We start from the raw sequence: 6000 nt of genomic DNA, 5'->3' as shown, positions 1-6000 counted from the left end.
GGGAGGGGACACGACTCGGTGTCACTGCCTGCCAAGTGCTTTGAGACCCCCCTGCCCCGGTGCTCACCCCCGCTGAGGCCAGGGTCCGGGCGGTGGGACCCCCTCCCGCGGGCAGAGAGACGCCCCGTATTTATGTCACTCCACAAACGTTTAAAGACCCGACAAAGTGTATTTTATTTATTTATTCTCGTTGGTGCGTGGGGGGGACTCGCCCCGCTCGCTTGGTTCTTTGTAATAAACATTTCGGTGAGACCTGGCCCCACGGCCGTGCCTGAGGGGGGCTGTGGGGGGGTCAGCGGGGCAGGGCCACGCTGAGAGCGGGCACAGCTCGGCTCTGCAGTGACCCCGCGCCTCTCCCCAGGGACGGAACCGGGGCCTGCCCGGCTCCTGGGTGGCGGCCAAGGTGCGAAGCCGGCCTCGCCGGGCCTCCCGCCGCCCCGCTGCCGGGGCGATGGTCGCCGGCCGACGCAGCGGGGCTCGCCGTGGCCCTCGGCCCGGTTTATCGCCGCGCAGCCGGCTCTGGACGCGCCGTTCATGGGGGAGAAATCCCGCGGTGCCGGCTCAGGGCTGCCGACACCGCCACGCGCTCCTCTCCGGCTGGTGCTCCAACGCCTTCCTGTGGAGAGGGCACGGGGACGTCGGTGGGACCTCGGTCCCATTCCCGCATTCCCCAAGCCGGGGTGGGACCCCAGTGTCCCCTGCTGTCCCCCAGTGTCCCTCGCTGTCCCCCCACCTCGGGGTCCCCCGGCAGGCCCATACTCACTCTGGCCCAGGCGTGGGGGGCCGGCAGACCAGCCCAACCTGGCAGGGGCAGACCTGGTTGATGCTGAAGGCGAGACCCCCGGGGGGGACGTGGCAGCTCTGCGCCAGCGCCAGCCGCCGTTGGCAGACCAACTCGCCGTGCCGACGCGCGCAGCAGCCACCCACGCCGCAGTCCTCGTCCCGCTGGCACCGGGCTCCTGGCGGGGCGGAAAGCGGGGTTAGGGGAGCGGGGACCCCCTGCCCCCATCCCCAGGCTGGGGACAGAGCTGCTGGGAGCTATGGGGGTGGGTGCCCCCAGCACCCATTGGCTTTGCACCATCGGGGGCTGATGCCGGAGTTTGGGTATCGCGTTGGGCATTGTGTTGGGCGTCGTGTTGGGCGTCGCATTGGGCGTCGCGTCCCCAGGCTCCCAGGGTTGGGGCTGGGTGGGGTGTCTGTCCCTCGTGTCCCCCCCTCCCCAATGCCATTGCAGCCCCCTGCTCACCCTCCTGCCCGTCGGGCACGGGCTGCTGGCACTTCCCGAAGAGGCAGAGCAGGCCGCGGGCACAGTGGGTGTCGCGGCGGCAGTACTGTCCGGCGGGGCGTGCGGGCAGGCACAGCCCGAAGTGCTCGTCGCAGAAGTGCCCGTGGGCACAGGGGGTGGCCGGGCCACACTCTACCACCTGTAGGGGGGGGACGCAGCACCTCAGGGGACCAGACCCCAGCCCCGACCCCAACCCTTGACCCCGGGACAGGCCAGAAACCGCAGCAGGGGGCAAAATCTGTCTGGGGTGGAAAGCGATGCGGGGCTGTGCCTGGGTGCGTGGGTGCGTTTTGGGGGGGGCGAAGGCCGGGGGCCGCTCAGCTGCCCTCGGCGACCCATCCCCGCGGGAAATTCCCCCCCCCGGCTCCAGGGTTTTTTTTTTCATCTCGGGAAAAGAAATCCCGGCGGGGGCGGCGGCTGGAGCCGGTAAAAGCGCTGCTCCAGGTGAGGCTCGAACTCACAACCTCGGCATTGCTCCGCGGACTGCCCTATAAGTACCGCGCGCTGACCGATGGCGCCACTGGAGCGCCCGGCGCCGCCCGCTCCGCGCGCGCTCCCTCCCGACCCCGCCGCCCCGGCACCCACCCCGCTGCAGACCCCGGTCCCACCCCGGCGCCCACCCCTGCTCCCACCCTTGCTGCAACCCTGGCTGCAAATTCTGCTCCCACCTTGGCTGCAGACCCAGCTCCCACCTTGGCTGCAGACCCCAATCCCACCCCTGCACCCACCCCAGCCACAAACACAGCTCCCACCCCTGCTCCCACCCTGCTGCAGACCCCGATCCCACCTGTTCATCCACCCCTACACCCACTCTCGTTGCAACCCTGCAAATTCAGCAACCACCCCCCTTCATCCATTCCTGCACCCACCCTGCTGCAGACCCAGCTCCCACCCCTGCTCCCACCTTGGCTGCAGACCCCAGTCCCACCCCAGCCACAAACACAGCTCCCAGCCCTGTGCCCACCTGGGCTGCAGACCCAGCTCCCACCCTGCTGCAGACCCCAATCCCACCCCTTCATCCATCCCTGCACGCACCCTTGCTGCAACCCTGGCTGCAAATTCTGCACCCACCCCTGCTCCCACCGTGCTGCAGACCCTGATCCTACCCCTGCGCCCACCCCAGCCACAAACCCAGCTCCCACCCCTGCTCCCGCCCTGCTGCAGACCCCTGTTCCCACCTTGGCTGCAGACCCTGATCCCACCCCTGCACCCACCCTTGCTGCAACCCTGGCTGCAAATTCTGCACCCACCCCTGATCCCACCTTGGCTGCAGACCCTGATCCCACCCCTTCATCCATTCCTGCACCCATCCTGGCTGCAGACCCCAATCCCATCCCTGCTCCCACCTCTGCTGCAGACCCTGATCCCACCCCTTCATCCATTCCTGCACCCACCCTTGCTGCAGACCCAGCTCCCACCCCTGCACCAACCCTTGCTGCAGCCCTGGCTGCAAATCAAATTCTGCACCCCTCTCCCCCCGGACCCCCCCCCCGGGGGGGGCACCCCCCACTCACCCCCTCCGGGTTGTCCCCGGGGGCGGCGTGGCTGGGCGGGTGCTGGGGCAGGGCATACATCCAGGCCCAGAGGTAGCCGGCGGTGGCGGGCAGCAGCGAGGCGATGAGGCAGAGGATGGCGGCGGCCGGCGGCATGCTGCTGGCTGGCGGCGATGGCTGCCGGGGCCTGGGCCGCGGGGTTTATGTAGCCCACTGCCTATCTTGGCCCCTGCTGCTAAAACTGTTTGCCCACCTGATGGGGAAGGAGGAGGCCATCAGGGGTTAAGGGATTAACATAATTGCCAGCCTTCCCCTCGCTGGGCGCAACAGCCCCAAAGCAAACGCTCCCCTCGGAGCAGTCTGGCTCCGGCGTCTGCTCGGCTCCAGCGCCGGCCCCGCAGGGCTTGGGGTGCAGCCCTGGGTCCCCGCTGGCCCCTCGGGTCCCCCCACGGCTGGGGGTGACGGTAGGTGCCAGCACCCGGCCGAGCGCCGAGTGGCTCTGTGTGATGGCGGGCTTCGGTTCTGGGGTTCGTCCCCCGCTTTGGGGCGGTGGGACGTGGTGGGACATGGTGGGGCGCGATAGGACGTGGTGGGATGCAGGGATAAGGGGAAGGCGGAAGGAGAGAGCAGGGGACAAACGCTGTGACCCCCGGGAAGGGCAGCGGTGGGCACATGCTTGGCATCTGACCTGTGTTTTGTCCATGTCCCCCCCTCCCCGGCCGTGCCCAGCTGGCACCCCCCGTGCGCACACAGCCCCCCGGGGGGGTGACGGGCTTTGCGCCTTCGCTGATGGCTTTTGCAAACGAGGTGTTTGCGCGTCCTGGCCCTTATCTGAGCTGGCACCGGCGCTGGGCAAACCCGTGAATGGCCTCCCCTGAGCAGATCCCCTGGACAATGCCACTGCCGTGCCCCCAGACCCGGCGGGGGGGGGGCCAAGCCAGGGCCACCCCGTGCTCCCCAAGACCGCAGGTCGAGGGAGGTTCTCCTGCCCCTCTACTCTGCCCTGGTGAGGCCCCATCTGCAGTGCTGTGTCCAGTGCTGGGCTCCCCACTCCAAGAAAGATGAGGAGCTACTGGAGAGAGTCCAGCGCAGGGCTACGAGGATGAGGAGGGGACTGGAGCATCTCTGCTACGAGGAGAGGCTGAGGGAGCTGGGCTTGTTCAGCCTGGAGAAGAGAAGGCTGAGAGGGGACCTTAGAAATGCCTCTAAATATCTGCAGGGTGGGGGTCAGGAGGATGGGGCCAGACTCTTTCCAGTGGTGCCCAGCGACAGGACAAGGGGCAACAGGCACAAACTGAAGCAGAGGAAGCTCCATCTGAACCCGAGGAAGAACTTCTTCCCTCTGAGGGTGATGGAGCCCTGGCCCAGGCTGCCCAGGGAGGCTGGGGAGTCTCCTTCTCTGGAGATATTCCAGCCCCCCTGGCCGCGGTGCTGTGCCCCCTGCTCTGGGTGACCCTGCTTGGGCAGGGGGTTGGGCTGGGTGACCCACAGAGGTCCCTGCCAACCCCCACCATGCTGGGATTCTGTGATTCTGTGGGAAGAGCCCAGAAAGCCACCCATGCCCTGGGCTGTGTCAAGGGAAGCGTGGGCACAGGGCGAGGGGTGGGATTCTGCCCCTTTGCTCCGCTCTCATGAGACCCCCCCTAGGAGTCCTGCGTCCAGCTCCGGAGCCCCCAGTTTAGGAAGCACATGGAGGTGTTGGAGCGGGGCCACGGAGATGATCCGAGGGCTGGAGCACCTCTCCTACGAGGACAGGCTGAGGGAGCTGGGGCTGTTCAGCCTGGAGAAGGCTCCAGAGCGACCTCAGAGCAGATACTGGAAGTATCTGGAGGGGCTGACAGGAAGGGTGGAGAGGGGTTTTTCACAAGGGGGTGCAGTGACAGGACAAGGGGGGACGGCTCTAAACGACAAGAGGGCAGATTTAGACGAGATATGAGGAAGAAATTCTTCTCCGTGAGGGTGGTGAGGCCCTGGCCCTGGCTGCCCAGGGAAGCTGTGGCCACCCCCTCCCTGGCAGGGTTCAAGGCCAAGTTGGACGGAGCTCTGAGCACCCTGGGCTGGTGGAAGATGTCCCTGCCCATGGCAGGGGGGTTGGAACCAGATGGTCTTCAAGGTCCCTTCCAACCCAAACCACTCTATGGTTCCCAGTTGCCAGACTGGGGCACCGGGGCTGCGGCAGCGCTCCGGGTGGGTTTTGTCCCCGGGTGGGTTTTGTCCCCAAGGGCTGTGGGAGAAGGACGGGAGCCGGTGGGCTCGCTGGGAGCGGGGTGCACCGGGGTCTCCCCTCCTTCGGGCTCTGGGGATGTGTGGGGGATGTCCCCCTCCCTCGGGGGTCCCCGCTTTGGGACTCTGCTCCCTCGACCTGCGTGCCTCAGTTTCCCCATACGGCTGAAGGGAGGTGGGGGGACGCAGGGGCAGCGAGGCGAGGGGACCGTTGGCAGGATGACCACAGAGGGCGATGCTCTGGGGTGACCCCAACCCCCCCCCTTGCCCCCCGTGGCTCAGGGGGTACCAGTGCCCAGGGCAGGCTGTGGGCCAGGGTGCAGGGATCGGGCCCCCCCCCTTGCCGCCCCCCCCGCTCCCCCCCCCCGCGCGTTTGCAGAGCGGCTTAGGGAGCAAATATTGACCCCGCTGGGTGGGCGCGACCACCATCCGACCCCCGCTGGCTGCTGCCGCCTCCGGATAATCCCCCCCCGCTCCCCGACCCCCGGGGGTCCCCCAGCCCCGGCAGCTCGGTGAGGGGGGCGCGGGGGGGGGGCTATGGGCTATCCCGGGGTTCGGCTCCGTCCTGCTCCCCGCACATGGTGGGGGGGGGAGATGCTGCCGGTGCCGCGACCCCCGCGACTGAGGACAGCGGGGACGAGCGCGGGGGACAGGTCCTGCCCCTGCCCCCCCCGCGCTGTGCGGGGAGCGCCGTGCGTGGGGGCTGTGCGGGGCAGGCGACACTGGGGGGGGTGCGGGGGCGGTGGGGGGCTCGGGGCCGCGCGGGGGGCGCAGGATCACGCGGGGGTGCTCAGAAGTCCCGCACCACGGACAAATACGCGTGAGCGCTGCGGGGGTATAGCTCAGTGGTAGAGCATTTGACTGCAGATCAAGAGGTCCCCGGTTCAAATCCGGGTGCCCCCTTACCTTTTTTCTTCTCGCGGAGGGGGGAGAAATCCCCATTTTTGCCCCCCCAGGGTTTTATTTGCCCCCCAGCCCCGCGGCAGCGAGGGGGGGGTC

General features: G+C 68.2%; 2 non-coding genes across 2 annotated transcripts; one reads left to right on the top strand and one right to left on the bottom strand.

The window, feature by feature from the left end:
• Window positions 1–1721: 1721 nt before the first annotated feature.
• Window positions 1722–1812, bottom strand: TRNAI-UAU (transfer RNA isoleucine (anticodon UAU)). Its single transcript is given in 2 exon segments — window positions 1722–1757; window positions 1775–1812. It is a non-coding gene; the product is annotated as a tRNA-Ile (tRNA).
• Window positions 1813–5832: 4020 nt separating this feature from the next.
• Window positions 5833–5904, top strand: TRNAC-GCA (transfer RNA cysteine (anticodon GCA)). Its single transcript has one exon. It is a non-coding gene; the product is annotated as a tRNA-Cys (tRNA).
• Window positions 5905–6000: the final 96 nt, after the last annotated feature.

Source organism: Opisthocomus hoazin, chromosome 26 (genome assembly GCF_030867145.1).
Source record: "Opisthocomus hoazin isolate bOpiHoa1 chromosome 26, bOpiHoa1.hap1, whole genome shotgun sequence".
Lineage (NCBI taxonomy): Eukaryota > Metazoa > Chordata > Aves > Opisthocomiformes > Opisthocomidae > Opisthocomus > Opisthocomus hoazin.
The sequence above is the reverse complement of the archived record's forward strand: the minus strand, read 5'-3'. Positions and strand labels throughout refer to the sequence as shown.